The sequence below is a fragment of the Ambystoma mexicanum genome, chromosome 1q (genome assembly GCF_040938575.1).
Source record: "Ambystoma mexicanum isolate Mex_15411 chromosome 1q, UKY_AmexF1_1, whole genome shotgun sequence".
Lineage (NCBI taxonomy): Eukaryota > Metazoa > Chordata > Amphibia > Caudata > Ambystomatidae > Ambystoma > Ambystoma mexicanum.
In genome coordinates this window covers 1,535,021,391-1,535,041,073 of record NC_090922.1, presented here as the reverse complement: position 1 = coordinate 1,535,041,073, position 19,683 = coordinate 1,535,021,391, and positions in this window count along the sequence as shown.

The following is a 19,683-nucleotide window of genomic DNA, read 5'->3' as shown; positions in this document are numbered from 1 at the left end:
TCACATTCCTGCACACCTCAGCTTCAGCTGCCACTCAGTAGTACACTCGCCCCGGCTCACGATCTCACATTCCTGCACACCTCAGCTTCAGCTGCCACTCAGTAAAACCCCCGCCCAGGCTCACGATCTCACATTCCTGCACACCTCAACTTCAGCTGCCACTCAGTAGAACACTCCCCCAGGCTCACAATCTCACATTCCTACACACCTCAGCTTTAGCTGCCACTCAGTAGAACACTCGCCCACGCTCACGATCTCACATTCCTGCACACCTCAGCTTCAGCTGCCACTCAGTAGAACACTCGCCCCGGCTCACGATCTCACATTTCTGCACACCTCAGCTTCAGCTGCCACTCAGTAGAACACTCGTCCAGGCTCACGATCTCACATTCCTGCACACCTCAGTTCAGCTGCCACTCAGTAGAACACTCGCCCCGGCTCACGATCTCACATTCCTGCACACCTCAGCTTCAGCTGCCACTCAGTAGAACACTCGTCCCGGCTCACGAGCTCACATTCCTGCACACCTCAGCTTCAGCTGCCACTCAGTAGAACACCCGCCCAGACTCACAAGCTCACATTCCTGCACACCTCAGCTTCAGCTGCCACTCAGTAGAACACCCGCCCAGGCTCACGATCTCACATTCCTGCACACCTCAGCTTCAGCTGCCACTCAGTAGAACACTCGCCCAGGCTCACGAGCGCACATTCCTGCAAACCTCAGCTTCAGCTGCCACTCAATAGAGCACTCGCCCAGGCTCACGATCTCACATTCCTGCACACCTCAGCTTCAGCTGCCACTCAGTAGAACACTCGCCCAGGCTCACGATCTCACATTCCTGCACACCTTAGCTTCAGCTGCCACTCAGTAGAACACTCGCCCATGCTCACGATCTCATATTTCTGCACACCTCACCTTCAGCTGCTACTCAGTAGAACACTCCCCCAGGCTCACGATCTCATATTCCTGCACACCTCAGCTTCAGCTGCCACTCAGTAGAACACTCGCCCAGGCTAACGATCGCACATTCCTGCACACCTCAGCTTCAGCTGCACTCAGTAGAACACTCGCCCTGGCTCACGATCTCACATTCCTGCACACCTCATCTTCAGCTGCCATTCAGTAGAACACTCGCCCCGGCTAACGATCTCACATTCCTGCACACCTCAGCTTCAGCTTCAGCTGCCACTCAGTAGAACACTCGCCCCAGCTGCCACTCAGTAGAACACTCGCCCATGCTCACGATCTCACATTCCTGCACACCTCAACTTCAGCTGCCACTCAGTAGAACACTCCCCCAGGGCTCACGATCTCACATTCCTGCACACCTCAGCTTCAGCTGCCACTCAGTAGAACACTCGCCCAGGCTCACGATCTCACATTCCTGCACACCTCAGCTTCAGCTGCCAGTCAGTAGAACACTCGCCCAGGCTCACGATCTCACATTCCTGCACACCTCAGCTTCAGCTGCCACTCAGTAGAACACCCGCCCAGGCTCACGATCTCACATTCCTGCACACCTCAGCTTCAGCTGCCACTCAGTAGAACACTCGCCCAGGCTCACGAGCGCACATTCCTGCAAACCTCAGCTTCAGCTGCCACTCAATAGAGCACTCGCCCAGGCTCACGATCTCACATTCCTGCACACCTCAGCTTCAGCTGCCACTCAGTAGAACACTCGCCCAGACTCACGATCTCACATTCCTGCACACCTCAGCTTCAGCTGCCACTCAGTAGAACACTCGCCCATGCTCACGATCTCATATTCCTGCACACCTCACCTTCAGCTGCCACTCAGTAGAACACTCTCCCAGGCTCACGATCTCACATTCCTACACACCTCAGCTTCAGCTGCCACTCAGTAGAAAACTCGCCCAGGCTCACGATCTCACATTCCTGCACACCACAGCTTCAGCTGCCACTCAGTAGAACACTCGCCCAGGCTAACGATCGCACATTCCTGCACACCTCAGCTTCAGCTGCACTCAGTAGAACACTCGCCCTGGCTCACGATCTCACATTCCTGCACACCTCAGCTTCAGCTGCCATTCAGTAGAACACTCGCCCCGGCTAACGATCGCACATTCCTGCACACCTCAGCTTCAGCTGCCACTCAGTAGAACACTCGCCCCAGCTGCCACTCAGTAGAACACTCGCCCATGCTCACGATCTCACATTCCTGCACACCTCAACTTCAGCTGCCACTCAGTAGAACACTCCCCCAGGCTCACGATCTCACATTCCTACACACCTCAGCTTCAGCTGCCACTCAGTAGAACACTCGCCCAGGCTCACGATCTCACATTCCTGCACACCTCAGCTTCAGCTGCCACTCAGTAGAACACTCGCCCATGCTCACGATCTCATATTCCTGCACACCTCACCTTCAGCTGCTACTCAGTAGAACACTCCACCAGGCTCACGATCTCACATTCCTTAACATCTCAGCTTCTGCTGCCACTGAGTAGCACACTCGCCCCGGCTCACGATCTCACATTCCTGCACACCTCAGCTTCTGCTGCCACTGAGTAGAACACTAGCCCCGGCTCAAGATCTCACATTCCTGCACACCTCAGCTTCAGCTGCCACTCAGAAGAACACTAGCCCCGGTTCACGATCTCACATTCCTGCACACCTCAGCTTCTGCTGCCACTGAGTAGAACACTAGCCCCGGCTCAAGATCTCACATTCCTGCACACCCCAGCTTCAGCTGCCACTCAGTAGAACATTCGCCCAGGCTCACAATCTCACATTCCTGCACACCTCAGCTTCTGCTGCCACTCAGTAAAACACTAGCCCCGGGTCATGATCTCAAATTCCTGCACACCTCAGCTTCAGCTGCCACTCAGTAGAACACTCGCCCCGGCTCACGATCTCACATTCCTGCACACCTCAGCTTCAGCTGCCACTCAGTAGTACACTCGCCCCGGCTCACGATCTCACATTCCTGCACACCTCAGCTTCAGCTGCCACTCAGTAAAACCCCCGCCCAGGCTCACGATCTCACATTCCTGCACACCTCAACTTCAGCTGCCACTCAGTAGAACACTCCCCCAGGCTCACAATCTCACATTCCTACACACCTCAGCTTTAGCTGCCACTCAGTAGAACACTCGCCCACGCTCACGATCTCACATTCCTGCACACCTCAGCTTCAGCTGCCACTCAGTAGAACACTCGCCCCGGCTCACGATCTCACATTTCTGCACACCTCAGCTTCAGCTGCCACTCAGTAGAACACTCGTCCAGGCTCACGATCTCACATTCCTGCACACCTCAGTTCAGCTGCCACTCAGTAGAACACTCGCCCCGGCTCACGATCTCACATTCCTGCACACCTCAGCTTCAGCTGCCACTCAGTAGAACACTCGTCCCGGCTCACGAGCTCACATTCCTGCACACCTCAGCTTCAGCTGCCACTCAGTAGAACACCCGCCCAGACTCACAAGCTCACATTCCTGCACACCTCAGCTTCAGCTGCCACTCAGTAGAACACCCGCCCAGGCTCACGATCTCACATTCCTGCACACCTCAGCTTCAGCTGCCACTCAGTAGAACACTCGCCCAGGCTCACGAGCGCACATTCCTGCAAACCTCAGCTTCAGCTGCCACTCAATAGAGCACTCGCCCAGGCTCACGATCTCACATTCCTGCACACCTCAGCTTCAGCTGCCACTCAGTAGAACACTCGCCCAGGCTCACGATCTCACATTCCTGCACACCTTAGCTTCAGCTGCCACTCAGTAGAACACTCGCCCATGCTCACGATCTCATATTTCTGCACACCTCACCTTCAGCTGCTACTCAGTAGAACACTCCCCCAGGCTCACGATCTCATATTCCTGCACACCTCAGCTTCAGCTGCCACTCAGTAGAACACTCGCCCAGGCTAACGATCGCACATTCCTGCACACCTCAGCTTCAGCTGCACTCAGTAGAACACTCGCCCTGGCTCACGATCTCACATTCCTGCACACCTCATCTTCAGCTGCCATTCAGTAGAACACTCGCCCCGGCTAACGATCTCACATTCCTGCACACCTCAGCTTCAGCTTCAGCTGCCACTCAGTAGAACACTCGCCCCAGCTGCCACTCAGTAGAACACTCGCCCATGCTCACGATCTCACATTCCTGCACACCTCAACTTCAGCTGCCACTCAGTAGAACACTCCCCCAGGGCTCACGATCTCACATTCCTGCACACCTCAGCTTCAGCTGCCACTCAGTAGAACACTCGCCCAGGCTCACGATCTCACATTCCTGCACACCTCAGCTTCAGCTGCCAGTCAGTAGAACACTCGCCCAGGCTCACGATCTCACATTCCTGCACACCTCAGCTTCAGCTGCCACTCAGTAGAACACCCGCCCAGGCTCACGATCTCACATTCCTGCACACCTCAGCTTCAGCTGCCACTCAGTAGAACACTCGCCCAGGCTCACGAGCGCACATTCCTGCAAACCTCAGCTTCAGCTGCCACTCAATAGAGCACTCGCCCAGGCTCACGATCTCACATTCCTGCACACCTCAGCTTCAGCTGCCACTCAGTAGAACACTCGCTCAGACTCACGATCTCACATTCCTGCACACCTCAGCTTCAGCTGCCACTCAGTAGAACACTCGCCCATGCTCACGATCTCATATTCCTGCACACCTCACCTTCAGCTGCCACTCAGTAGAACACTCTCCCAGGCTCACGATCTCACATTCCTACACACCTCAGCTTCAGCTGCCACTCAGTAGAAAACTCGCCCAGGCTCACGATCTCACATTCCTGCACACCACAGCTTCAGCTGCCACTCAGTAGAACACTCGCCCAGGCTCACGATCTCACATTCCTACACACCTCAGCTTCAACTGCCACTCAGTAGAACACTCGCCCAGGCTCACGATCTCACATTCCTGCACACCTCAGCTTCAGCTGCCACTCAGTAGAAAACTCGCCCAGGCTTACGATCTCACATTCCTGCACACCTCAACTTCAGCTGCCACTCAGTAGAACACTCGCCCAGGCTAACGATCGCACATTCCTACACACCTCAGCTTCAACTGCCACTCAGTAGAACACTCGCCCATGCTCACGATCTCACATTCCTGCACACCTCAACTTCAGCTGCCACTCAGTAGAACACTCCCCCAGGCTCACGATCTCACATTCCTACACACCTCAGCTTCAGCTGCCACTCAGTAGAACACTCGCCCAGGCTCACGATCTCACATTCCTGCACACCTCAGCTTCAGCTGCCACTCAGTAGAACACTCGCCCATGCTCACGATCTCATATTCCTGCACACCTCACCTTCAGCTGCTACTCAGTAGAACACTCCACCAGGCTCACGATCTCACATTCCTACACACCTCAGCTTCAGCTGCCACTCAGTAGAAAACTCGCCCAGGCTCACGATCTCACATTCCTGCACACCTCAGCTTCAGCTGCCACTCAGTAGAACACTCGCCCAGGCTAACGATCGCACATTCCTGCACACCTCAGCTTCAGCTGCACTCAGTAGAACACTCGCCCTGGCTCACGATCTCACATTCCTGCACACCTCAGCTTCAGCTGCCATTCAGTAGAACACTCGCCCCGGCTAACGATCTACCATTCCTGCACACCTCAGCTTCAGCTGCCACTCAGTAGAACACTCGCCCCAGCTGCCACTCAGTAGAACACTCGCCCATGCTCACGATCTCACATTCCTGCACACCTCAACTTCAGCTGCTACTCAGTAGAACACTCCCCCAGGCTCACGATCTCACATTCCTACACACCTCAGCTTCAGCTGCCACTCAGTAGAACACTCGCCCAGGCTCACGATCTCACATTCCTGCACACCTCAGCTTCAGCTGCCAGTCAGTAGAACACTCGCCCAGGCTCACGATCTCACATTCCTGCACACCTCAGCTTCAGCTGCCAGTCAGTAGAACACTCGCCCCGGCTCACGATCTCACATTCCTGCACACCTCAGCTTCAGCTGCCACTCAGTAGAACTCTCGCCCATGCTCACGATCTCACATTCCTGCTCAGCTCAGCTTCAGCTGCCATTCAGTAGAACACTCGCCCCGGCTCACGATCTCACATTCCTGCACACCTCAGCTTCAGCTGCCACTCAGTAGAACACGCGCCCCGGCTCACGATCTCACATTCCTGCACAACTCAGCTTCAGCTGCCACTCAGTAGAACACTCGTCCCGGCTCACAATCTCACATTTCTGCACACCTCAGCTTCAGCTGCCACTCAGTAGAACACTCGCCCATGCTCACGATCTCACATTCCTGCACACCTCAGCTTCAGCTGCCACTCAGTAGTACACTTGCCCCGGCTCACGATCTCACATTTCTGCACACCTCAGCTTCAGCTGCCACTCAGTAAAACACTCGCCCATGCTCACGATCTCACATTCCTGCACACCTCAGCTTCAGCTGCCACTCAGTAGAACACTCGCCCCGGCTCACGATCTCACATTCCTGCACACCTCAGCTTCAGCTGCCACTCAGTAGAACACTCGCCCCGGCTCACGATCTCACATTCCTGCACACCTCAGCTTCAGCTGCCACTCAGTAGAACACTAGCCCCGGCACACGATCTCAGATTCCTGCACAGCTCAGCTTCAGCTGCCACTCAGTAGAACACTCGCCCAGGTTCACAATCTCACATTCCTGCACACCTCAGCTTCAGCTGCCTCTCAGAAGAACACTCACCCATGCTCACGATCTCACATTCCTGCACACCTCAGCTTCAGCTGCACTCAGTAGAACACTCGCCTTGGCTCACGATCTCACATTCCTGCACACCTCAGCTTCAGCTGACATTCAGTAGAACACTCGCCCCGGCTAACGATCTCACATTCCTGCACACCTCAGCTTCAGCTGCCACTCAGTAGAACACTCGCCCCAGCTGCCACTCAGTAGAACACTCGCCCATGCTCACGATCTCACATTCCTGCACACCACAACTTCAGCTGCCACTCAGTAGAACACTCCCCCAGGCTCACGATCTCACATTCCTACACACCTCAGCTTCAGCTGCCACTCAGTAGAACACTCGCCCAGGCTCACAATCTCACATTCCTGCACACCTCAGCTTCAGCTGCCAGTCAGTAGAACACTCGCCCAGGCTCACGATCTCACATTTCTGCTCACCTCAGCTTCAGCTGCCACTCAGTAGAACACTCGCCCATGCTCACGAACTCACATTTCTGCACACCTCAGCTTCAGCTGCCACTCAGTAGAACACTCGCCCATGCTCACGATCTCACATTCCTGCACACCTCAGCTTCAGCTGCCACTCAGTAGAACACTCGCCCCGGCTCACGATCTCACATTCCTGCACACCTCAGCTTCAGCTGCCACTCAGTAGAACACTCGCCCCGGCTCACGATCTCACATTCCTGCACACCTCAGCTTCAGCTGCCACTCAGTAGAACACTAGCCCCGGCTCACGATCTCACATTCCTGCACAGCTCAGCTTCAGCTGCCACTCAGTAGAACACTCGCCCAGGTTCACGATCTCACATTCCTGCACACCTCAGCTTCAGCTGCCTCTCAGTAGAACACTCACCCATGCTCACGATCTCACATTCCTGCACACCTCAGCTTCAGCTGCCACTCAGTAGAACACTAGCCCCGGCTCACAATCTCACATTCCTGCACACCTCAGCTTCAGCTGCCACACAGTAGAACACTCCCCCTGGCTCACGATCTCACATTCCTGCACACCTCAGCTTCAGCTGCCACTCAGTAGAACACTCGCCCAGGCTCCCGATCTCATATTCCTCCACACCTCAGCTTCAGCTGCCACTCAGTAGAACACTCGCCCAGGCTCACGATCTCACATTCCTGTAGACCTTAGCTTCAGCTGCCACTCAGTAGAACACTCGCCCAGGCTCACGATCTCACATTCCTGCACACCTCACCTTCAGCTGCCACTCAGTAGAACACTCCCCCAGGCTCACGATCTCACACTCCTGCACACCTCTGCTTCAGCTGCCACTCAGTAGAACACCCGCCCAGGCTCACAAGCTCACATTCCTGCACACCTCAGCTTCAGCTGCCACTCAGTAGAACACTCGCCCAGGCTCACGAGCGCACATTCCTGCACACCTCAGCTTCAGCTGCCACTCAGTAGAACACTCGCCCAGGCTCACGAGCGCACATTCCTGCAAACCTCAGCTTCAGCTGCCACTCAATAGAGCACTCGCCCAGGCTCACGATCTCACATTCCTGCAAACCTCAGCTTCAGCTGCCACTCAATAGAGCACTCGCCCAGGCTCACGATCTCACATTCCTGCACACCTCAGCTTCAGCTGCCACTCAGTAGAACACTCGCCCAGGCTCACGATCTCACATTCCTGCACACCTCAGCTTCAGCTGCCAGTCAGTAGAACACTCGCCCAGTCTCACGATCTCACATTCCTGCACACCTCAGCTTCAGCTGCCAGTCAGTAGAACACTCGCCCAGGCTCACGATCTCACATTCCTGCACACCTCAGCTTCAGCTGCCAGTCAGTAGAACACTCACCCCGGCTCACGATCTCACATTCCTGCACACCTCAGCTTCAGCTGCCAGTCAGTAGAACACTCGCCCATGCTCACGATCTCACATTCCTGCTCACCTCAGCTTCAGCTGCCATTCAGTAGAACACTCGCCCCGGCTCACGATCTCACATTCCTGCACACCTCAGCTTCAGCTGCCACTCAGTAGAACACGCGCCCCGGCTCACGATCTCACATTCCTGCACAACTCAGCTTCAGCTGCCACTCAGTAGAACACTCGTCCCGGCTCACGATCTCACATTTCTGCACACCTCAGCTTCAGCTGCCACTCAGTAGAACACTCGCCCATGCTCACGATCTCACATTCCTGCACACCTCAGCTTCAGCTGCCACTCAGTAGTACACTTGCCCCGGCTCACGATCTCACATTTCTGCACACCTCAGCCTCAGCTGCCACTCAGTAGAACACTCACCCATGCACACGATCTCACATTCCTGCACACCTCAGCTTCAGCTGCCACTCAGTAGAACACTCGCCCCGGCTCACGATCTCACATTCCTGCACACCTCAGCTTCAGCTGCCACTCAGTAGAACACTAGCCCCGGCTCACGATCTCACATTCCTGCACAGCTCAGCTTCAGCTGCCACTCAGTAGAACACTTGCCCAGGTTCACGATCTCACATTCCTGCACACCTCAGCTTCAGCTGCCTCTCAGTAGAACACTCACCCATGCTCACGATCTCACATTCAAGCACACCTCAGCTTCAGCTGCTACTCAGAAGAACACTAGCCCCGGCTCCCGATCTCACATTCCTGCACACCTCAGCTTCAGCTGCCACACAGTAGAACACTCCCCCTGGCTCACAATCTCACATTCCTGCACACTTCAGCTTCAGCTGCCACTCAGTAGAACACTCGCCCAGGCTCCCGATCTCACATTCCTGCACACCTCAGCTTCAGCAGCCACTCAGTAGAACACTCGCCCAGGCTCACGATCTCACATTCCTGCACACCTCAGCTTCAGCTGCCACTCAGTAGAACACTCGCCCAGGCTCACGATCTCACATTCCTGCACACCTTAGCTTCAGCTGCCACTCAGTAGAACACTCGCCCATGCTCACTATCTCATATTCCTGCACACCTCACCTTCAGCTGCTACTCAGTAGAACACTCCCCCAGGCTCACGATCTCACATTCCTACACACCTCAGCTTCAGCTGCCACTCAGTAGAAAACTCGCCCAGGCTCACAATCTCACATTCCTGCACACCTCAGCTTCAGCTGCCATTCAGTAGAACACTCGCCCCGGCTAACGATCTCACATTCCTGCACAAGTCAGCTTCAGCTGCCACTCAGTAGAACACTCTCCCCAGCTGCCACTCAGTAGAACACTCGCCCATGCTCACGATCTCACATTCCTGCACACCTCAACTTCAGCTGCCACTCAGTAGAACACTCCCCCAGGCTCACGATCTCACATTCCTACACACCTCAGCTTCAGCTGCCACTCAGTAGAACACTCGCTCAGGCTCACGATCTCACATTCCTGCACACCTCAGCTTCAGCTGCCACTCAGTAGAACACCCGCCCAGGCTCACGATCTCACCTTCCTGCACACCTCAGCTTCAGCTGCCACTCAGTAGAACACTCCCCCAGGCTCACAATCTCACATTCCTACACACCTCAGCTTCAGTTGGCACTCAGTAGAACACTCGCCCTGGCTCACGATCGCACATTCCTGCACACCTCAGCTTCAGCTGCACTCAGTAGAACACTCGCCCTGGCTTACGATCTCACATTCCTGCACACCTCAGCTGCCATTCAGTAGAACACGCGCCCCGACTCACGATCTCACATTCCTGCACAACTCAGCTTCAGCTGCCACTCAGTAGAACACGCGCCCCGACTCACGATCTCACATTCCTGCACAACTCAGCTTCAGCTGCCACTCAGTAGAACACTCGCCCCGGCTCACGATCTCACATTCCTGCACACCTCAGCTTCAGCTGCCACTCAGTAGAACACTCGCCCCGGCTCACGATCTCACATTTCTGCACACCTCAGCTTCAGCTGCCACTCAGTAGAACACTCGTCCAGGTTCACAATCTCACAGTCCTGCACACCTCAGCTTCAGCTGCCACTCAGTAGAACACTCGCCCAGGATCACAATCTCACATTCCTGCACACCTCAGCTTCAGCTGCCACTCAGTGGAACACTCGCCCAGGCTCACGATCTCACATTCCTGCACACCTCAGCTTCAGCTGCCACTCAGTAGAACACTCGCTCAGGCTCACGATCTCACATTCCTGCACACCTCAGCTTCAGCTGCCACTCAGTAGAACACTCGCCAATGCTCACGATCTCACATTCCTGCACACCTCAGCTTCAGCTGCACTCAGTAGAACACTCGTCCTGGCTCACGATCTCACATTCCTGCACACCTCAGCTTCAGCTGCCATTCAGTAGAACACTCGCCCCGGCTCACGATCTCACATTCCTGCACACCTCAGCTTCAGCTGCACTCAGTAGAACTCTCGCCCCGGCTCACGATCTCACATTCCTGCACACCTCAGCTTCAGCTGCCATTCAGTAGAACACTCGCCCTGGCTCACGATCTCACATTCCTGCACACCTCAGCTTCAGCTGCCACTCAGTAGAACACGCGCCCCGGCTCACGATCTCACGATCTCACATTCCTGCACACCTCAGCTTCAGCTGCCACTCAGTAGAACACTCGCCCATGCTCACGATCTCACATTCCTGCACACCTCAGCTTCAGCTGCCACTCAGTAGAACACTCGCCCAGGCTAACGATCGCACATTCCTGCACACCTCAGCTTCAGCTGCACTCAGTAGAACACTCACCCTGTCTCACGATCTCACATTCCTGCACACCTCAGCTTCAGCTGCCATTCAGTAGAACACTCGCCCCGGCTCACGATCTCACATTCCTGCACACCTCAGCTTCAGCTGCCACTCAGTAGAACACTTGCCCCGGCTCACGATCTCACATTTCTGCACACCTCAGCTTCAGCTGCCACTCAGTAGAACACTCGCCCATGCTCACGATCTCACATTCCTGCACACCTCAGCTTCAGCTGCCACTCAGTAGAACACTTGCCCCGGCTCACGATCTCACATTTCTGCACACCTCAGCTTCAGCTGCCACTCAGTAGAACACTCGCCCATGCTCACGATCTCACATTCCTGCACACCTCAGCTTCAGCTGCCATTCAGTAGAACACTCGCCCCGGCTCACGATCTCACATTCCTGCACACCTCAGCTTCAGCTGCCACTCAGTAGAACACGCGCCCCGGCTCACGATCTCACGATCTCACATTCCTGCACACCTCAGCTTCAGCTGCCACTCACTAGAACACTCGCCCATGCTCACGATCTCACATTCCTGCACACCTCAGCTTCAGCTGCCACTCAGTAGAACACTCGCCCAGGCTAACGATCGCACATTCCTGCACCCCTCAGCTTCAGCTGCACTCAGTAGAACAATCGCCCTGGCTCACGATCTCACATTCCTGCACACCTCAGCTTCAGCTGCCATTCAGTAGAACACTCGCCCCGGCTAACAATCTCACATTCCTGCACACCTCAGATTCAGCTGCCACTCAGTAGAACACTCGCCCCAGCTGCCACTCAATAGAACACTCGCCCATGCTCACAATCTCACCTTCCTGCTCACCTCAGCTTCAGCTGCCATTCAGTAGAACACTTGCCCCGGCTCACAATCTCACATTCCTGCACACCTCAGCTTCAGCTGCCACTCAGTAGAACACGCGCCCCGGCTCACGATCTCACATTCCTGCACAACTCAGCTTCAGCTGCCACTCAGTAGAACACTCGCCCCGGCTCACGATCTCACATTCCTGCACACCTCAGCTTCAGCTGCCACTCAGTAGAACACTCGCCCCGGCTCACGATCTCACATTTCTGCACACCTCAGCTTCAGCTGCCACTCAATAGAACACTCGCCCATGCTCACGATCTCACATTCCTGCACACCTCAGCTTCAGCTGCCACTCAGTAGAACACTCGCCCAGGCTCACGATCTCACATTCCTGCACACCTCAGCTTCAGCTGCCACTCAGTAGAACACTCGCCCAGGATCACGATCTCACATTCCTGCACACCTCAGCTTCAGCTGCCACTCAGTAGAACACTCGCCCAGGCTCACGATCTCACATTCCTGCAAACCTCAGCTTCAGCTGCCACTCAGTAGAACACTCGCTCAGACTCACGATCTCACATTCCTGCACACCTCAGCTTCAGCTGCCACTCAGTAGAACACTCGCCCATGCTCACAATCTCACATTCCTGCACACCTCAGCTTCAGCTGCCACTCAGTAGAACACTCGCCCATGCTCACGATCTCACATTCCTGCACACCTCAGCTTCAGCTGCCACTCAGTAGAACACTCGCCCATGCTCACAATCTCACATTCCTGCACACCTCAGCTTCAGCTGCACTCAGTAGAACACTCGCCCTGGCTCACGATCTCACATTCCTGCACACCTCAGCTTCAGCTGCCATTCAGTAGAACACTCGCCCCGGCTCACGATCTCACATTCCTGCACACCTCAGCTTCAGCTGCCACTCAGTAGAACACTCGCCCCGGCTCACGATCTCACATTCCTGCACACCTCAGCTTCATCTGCCACTCAGTAGAACACTCGCCCCGGCTCACAATCTCACATTCCTGCACACCTCAGCTTCAGCTGCCACTCAGTAGAACACTAGCCCCGGCTCACGATCTCACATTCCTGCACAGCTCAGCTTCAGCTGCCACTCAGTAGAACACTCGCCCAGGTTCACGATCTCACATTCCTGCACACCTCAGCTTCAGCTGCCTCTCAGTAGAACACTCACCCATGCTCACGATCTCACATTCAAGCACACCTCAGCTTCAGCTGCCACTCAGTAGAACACTAGCCCCGGCTCCCGATCTCACTTTCCTGCACACCTCAGCTTCAGCTGCCACACAGTAGAACACTCCCCCTGGCTCACAATCTCACATTCCTGCACACCTCAGCTTCAGCTGCCACTCAGTAGAACACTCGCCCAGGCTCCCGATCTCACATTCCTGCACACCTCAGCTTCAGCAGTCACTCAGTAGAACACTCGCCCAGGCTCACGATCTCACATTCCTGCACACCTCAGCTTCAGCTGCCACTCAGTAGAACACTCGCCCAGGCTCACGATCTCACATTCCTGCACACCTTAGCTTCAGCTGCCACTCAGTAGAACACTCGCCCATGCTCACTATCTCATATTCCTGCACACCTCACCTTCAGCTGCTACTCAGTAGAACACTCCCCCAGGCTCACGATCTCACATTCCTACACACCTCAGCTTCAGCTGCCATTCAGTAGAAAACTCGCCCAGGCTCACGATCTCACATTCCTGCACACCTCAGCTTCAGCTGCACTCAGTAGAACACTCGCCCTGGCTCACGATCTCACATTCCTGCACACCTCAGCTTCAGCTGCCATTCAGTAGAACACTTGCCCCGGCTCACGATCTCACATTTCTGCACACCTCAGCTTCAGCTGCCACTCAGTAGAACACTCACCCATGCTCACGATCTCACATTCCTGCACACCTCAGCTTCAGCTGCCACTCAGTAGAACACTCGCCCCGGCTCACGATCTCACATTCCTGCACACCTCAGCTTCAGCTGCCACTCAGTAGAACACTAGCCCCGGCTCACGATCTCACATTCCTGCACAGCTCAGCTTCAGCTGCCACTCAGTAGAACACTCGCCCAGGTTCACGATCTCACATTCCTGCACACCTCAGCTTCAGCTGCCTCTCAGTAGAACACTCACCCATGCTCACGATCTCACATTCAAGCACACCTCAGCTTCAGCTGCCACTCAGAAGAACACTAGCCCCGGCTCCCGATCTCACATTCCTGCACACCTCAGCTTCAGCTGCCACACAGTAGAACACTCCCCCTGGCTCACGATCTCACATTCCTGCACACTTCAGCTTCAGCTGCCACTCAGTAGAACACTCGCCCAGGCTCCCGATCTCACATTCCTGCACACCTCAGCTTCAGCAGCCACTCAGTAGAACACTCGCCCAGGCTCACGATCTCACATTCCTGCACACCTCAGCTTCAGCTGCCACTCAGTAGAACACTCGCCCAGGCTCACGATCTCACATTCGTGCACACCTTAGCTTCAGCTGCCACTCAGTAGAACACTCGCCCATGCTCACTATCTCATATTCCTGCACACCTCACCTTCAGCTGCTACTCAGTAGAACACTCCCCCAGGCTCACAATCTCACATTCCTACACACCTCAGCTTCAGCTGCCACTCAGTAGAAAACTCGCCCAGGCTCACAATCTCACATTCCTGCACACCTCAGCTTCAGCTGCCACTCAGTTGAACACTCGCCCAGGCTAACGATCGCATATTCCTGCACACCTCAGCTTCAGCTGCACTCAGTAGAACACTCGCCCTGGCTCACGATCTCACATTCCTGCACACCTCAGCTTCAGCTGCCATTCAGTAGAACACTCGCCCCGGCTAACGATCTCACATTCCTGCACAAGTCAGCTTCAGCTGCCACTCAGTAGAACACTCTCCCCAGCTGCCACTCAGTAGAACACTCGCCCATGCTCACGATCTCACATTCCTGCACACCTCAACTTCAGCTGCCACTCAGTAGAACACTCCCCCAGGCTCACGATCTCACATTCCTACACACCTCAGCTTCAGCTGCCACTCAGTAGAACACTCGCTCAGGCTCACAATCTCACATTCCTGCACACCTCAGCTTCAGCTGCCACTCAGTAGAACACCCGCCCAGGCTCACGATCTCACCTTCCTGCACACCTCAGCTTCAGCTGCCACTCAGTAGAACACTCCCCCAGGCTCACAATCTCACATTCCTACACACCTCAGCTTCAGTTGGCACTCAGTAGAACACTCGCCCTGGCTCACGATCGCACATTCCTGCACACCTCAGCTTCAGCTGCCACTCAGTAGAACACTAGCCCCGGCTCACGATCTCACATTCCTGCACAGCTCAGCTTCAGCTGCCACTCAGTAGAACACTCGCCCAGGTTCACGATCTCACATTCCTGCACACCTCAGCTTCAGCTGCCTCTCAGTAGAACACTCACCCATGCTCACGATCTCACATTCAAGCACACCTCAGCTTCAGCTGCCACTCAGAAGAACACTAGCCCCGGCTCCCGATCTCACATTCCTGCACACCTCAGCTTCAGCTGCCACACAGTAGAACACTCCCCCTGGCTCACGATCTCACATTCCTGCACACTTCAGCTTCAGCTGCCACTCAGTAGAACACTCGCCCAGGCTCCCGATCTCACATTCCTGCACACCTCAGCTTCAGCAGCCACTCAGTAGAACACTCACCCAGGCTCACGATCTCACATTCCTGCACACCTCAGCTTCAGCTGCCACTCAGTAGAACACTCGCCCAGGCTCACAATCTCACATTCGTGCACACCTTAGCTTCAGCTGCCACTCAGTAGAACACTCGCCCATGCTCACTATCTCATATTCCTGCACACGTCACCTTCAGCTGCTACTCAGTAGAACACTCCCCCAGGCTCACGATCTCACATTCCTACACACCTCAGCTTCAGCTGCCACTCAGTAGAAAACTCGCCCAGGCTCACAATCTCACATTCCTGCACACCTCAGCTTCAGCTGCCACTCAGTTGAACACTCGCCCAGGCTAACGATCGCATATTCCTGCACACCTCAGCTTCAGCTGCACTCAGTAGAACACTCGCCCTGGCTCACGATCTCACATTCCTGCACACCTCAGCTTCAGCTGCCATTCAGTAGAACACTCGCCCCGGCTAACGATCTCACATTCCTGCACAAGTCAGCTTCAGCTGCCACTCAGTAGAACACTCTCCCCAGCTGCCACTCAGTAGAACACTCGCCCATGCTCACGATCTCACATTCCTGCACACCTCAACTTCAGCTGCCACTCAGTAGAACACTCCCCCAGGCTCACGATCTCACATTCCTACACACCTCAGCTTCAGCTGCCACTCAGTAGAACACTCGCTCAGGCTCACGATCTCACATTCCTGCACACCTCAGCTTCAGCTGCCACTCAGTAGAACACCCGCCCAGGCTCACGATCTCACATTCCTGCACACCTCAGCTTCAGCTGCCACTCAGTAGAACACTCGCCCATGCTCACGATCTCACATTCCTGCACACCTCAGCTTCAGCTGCCACTAAGTAGAACACTCGCCCATGCTCACGATCTCACATTCCTGCACACCTCAGCTTCAGCTGCCACTCAGTAGAACACTCGCCCATGCTCACAATCTCACATTCCTGCACACCTCAGCTTCAGCTGCACTCAGTAGAACACTCGCCCTGGCTCACGATCTCACATTCCTGCACACCTCAGCTTCAGCTGCCATTCAGTAGAACACTCGCCCCGGCTCACGATCTCACATTCCTGCACACCTCAGCTTCAGCTGCCACTCAGTAGAACACTCGCCCCGGCTCACGATCTCACATTCCTGCACACCTCAGCTTCATCTGCCACTCAGTAGAACACTCGCCCGGCTCACAATCTCACATTCCTGCACACCTCAGCTTCAGCTGCCACTCAGTAGAACACTAGCCCCGGCTCACGATCTCACATTCCTGCACAGCTCAGCTTCAGCTGCCACTCAGTAGAACACTCGCCCAGGTTCACGATCTCACATTCCTGCACACCTCAGCTTCAGCTGCCTCTCAGTAGAACACTCACCCATGCTCACGATCTCACATTCAAGCACACCTCAGCTTCAGCTGCCACTCAGTAGAACACTAGCCCCGGCTCCCGATCTCACTTTCCTGCACACCTCAGCTTCAGCTGCCACACAGTAGAACACTCCCCCTGGCTCACAATCTCACATTCCTGCACACCTCAGCTTCAGCTGCCACTCAGTAGAACACTCGCCCAGGCTCCCGATCTCACATTCCTGCACACCTCAGCTTCAGCAGCCACTCAGTAGAACACTCGCCCAGGCTCACGATCTCACATTCCTGCACACCTCAGCTTCAGCTGCCACTCAGTAGAACACTCGCCCAGGCTCACGATCTCACATTCCTGCACACCTTAGCTTCAGCTGCCACTCAGTAGAACACTCGCCCATGCTCACTATCTCATATTCCTGCACACCTCACCTTCAGCTGCTACTCAGTAGAACACTCCCCCAGGCTCACGATCTCACATTCCTACACACCTCAGCTTCAGCTGCCATTCAGTAGAAAACTCGCCCAGGCTCACGATCTCACATTCCTGGGCAAGCTCCTGGAGAAACTGGCCATCTCCCAGCTTAACCTCCATGCTGAATCTGTTGGTAATCTTCATGACCATCAATCCGGCTTCAGAGCGGCCCGAAGCACGGAAACTGCTCTCCTGAACATCCGTGAGGACCTGCTCCTGAACCTCGATTCCAACACTCCCTGTGTTCTCATTCTGCTCGATCTCTCCTCTGCCTTTGACACTGTCAACCATGCCATCCTGCTCAACCGTCTCCGTGATAACCTGGGTATCACTGGTCAGGCTCTGGCATGGCTGACCTCTTTCCTTTCCGGTCGACCCTCCCAGGTCCAAATGGGCTCCTTCCTCTCTGACATCTTTTTCTCCACCTGTGGTGTCCCCCAGGGATCCAACCTCTCTCCCTGGCTTTTCAACCAGTATCTGGCACTCCTTGCCCACCGCATCGCCGCTCTCTGCCCCTACTTCCAGTGCTATGCGGACGATACCCAGCTCATTTTCAGGCTACCCTCGGCCTCCTCCTCTCCTTCCCTCATCTCCGACTGTCTGTCTGCTATCCAGGAATGGTGTGCCGCCAATGACCTCTGCCTTAACGCCAGTAAGACTGAGATTCTACTCATCGGCACACCCACTCCCTCCTTCCCTGCAGCTCTCTGGCCGGCCTCCCTTGGCCCCCTTCCTGCCCCTACCTGCAAGGCTAAAAACCTTGGGGTCATCTTCGACTCCACACTCTCCTTCTCTCCTCATATATCTGACGTCTCTAAGAAGTCACACTACCAGCTGCACCTCCTCAGAGGTATTCTTCCCTTCCTCTCCTTCCCCCAGAAGCTCACTGTCTCCCGAGCCCTGGTTCTCTCAAGGCTGGACTACTGTAACAGCCTCTATCTTAATCTGCCTGCCTCCACTCTCCGCCCTCTGCAACTTATCCAGAACAGAACTGCGAGACTTGTCCTTGGCCTCAAGCCCAGGGACCGTATCTCTCCAGGACTGAAATCTCTTCACTGGCTCCCAGTGGCTGCGAGGATTAAGTTCAAAACCCTCTGCATTGTCCACAAGGCCTTCTGGGGCCTGGGGCCTAAATACCTTCAACTCTCTCTTCCTAAATATCTTCCTTCACGAGCCCTTCGCTCATCCTTCTCCAACTCCCTCATGGTCAGCCGCTTCTCGAAGCAACGAGCTGGGGGTAGATCTCTCTCCGCAGCAGGGGCCTCCCTCTGGAACAGCCTTCCTGCCTCCCTGAAACTTGAGGAGAACCATCTCCGGTTCCGGAAGCACCTCAAAACCTTCCTCTTCGCTTCTGCCTTCTCTCTCCCTCTCCCCTGCTAAACCTGCTTAACTCCCCACTGAATTCTGCACTAAACCTGCATCTGAGCCACTCTCAGCGACCTCGGTCCAGGTCCCAGCCACTCTCCACTTGCACTGCCTCCCTGGCTCCCCCTGCACTGTGGGACTGTCACTGCATCCCTACAGCCCCCTTCCCAGCACTTGCTCTGCACTTACCTCGCACTTTGCCACCAGCTGGCCCTTTTATTTATTATTTATTATTTATTTATTTTTACGCTACTTACCTTGTACCGCACTTCCCCCCCACCTCCTCCCCCTGCACTTTCTCCTTTTCCCCTTACCTCTGCACTTGCGCGATCTGAATGACACCTGGCCTAGTAGGATCGTTTGTCTGTCTTCCCCTTGTTTCCCTCCCTCCCTGCCTCGTCGCGCCTTGAAACACTTGTGTATAGGCGCGTTACAAATATCATATCATATCATATCATATCACACCTCAGCTTCAGCTGCACTCAGTAGAACACTCGCCCTGGCTCACGATCTCACATTCCTGCACACCTCAGCTTCAGCTGCCATTCAGTAGAACACTTGCCCCGGCTCACGATCTCACATTTCTGC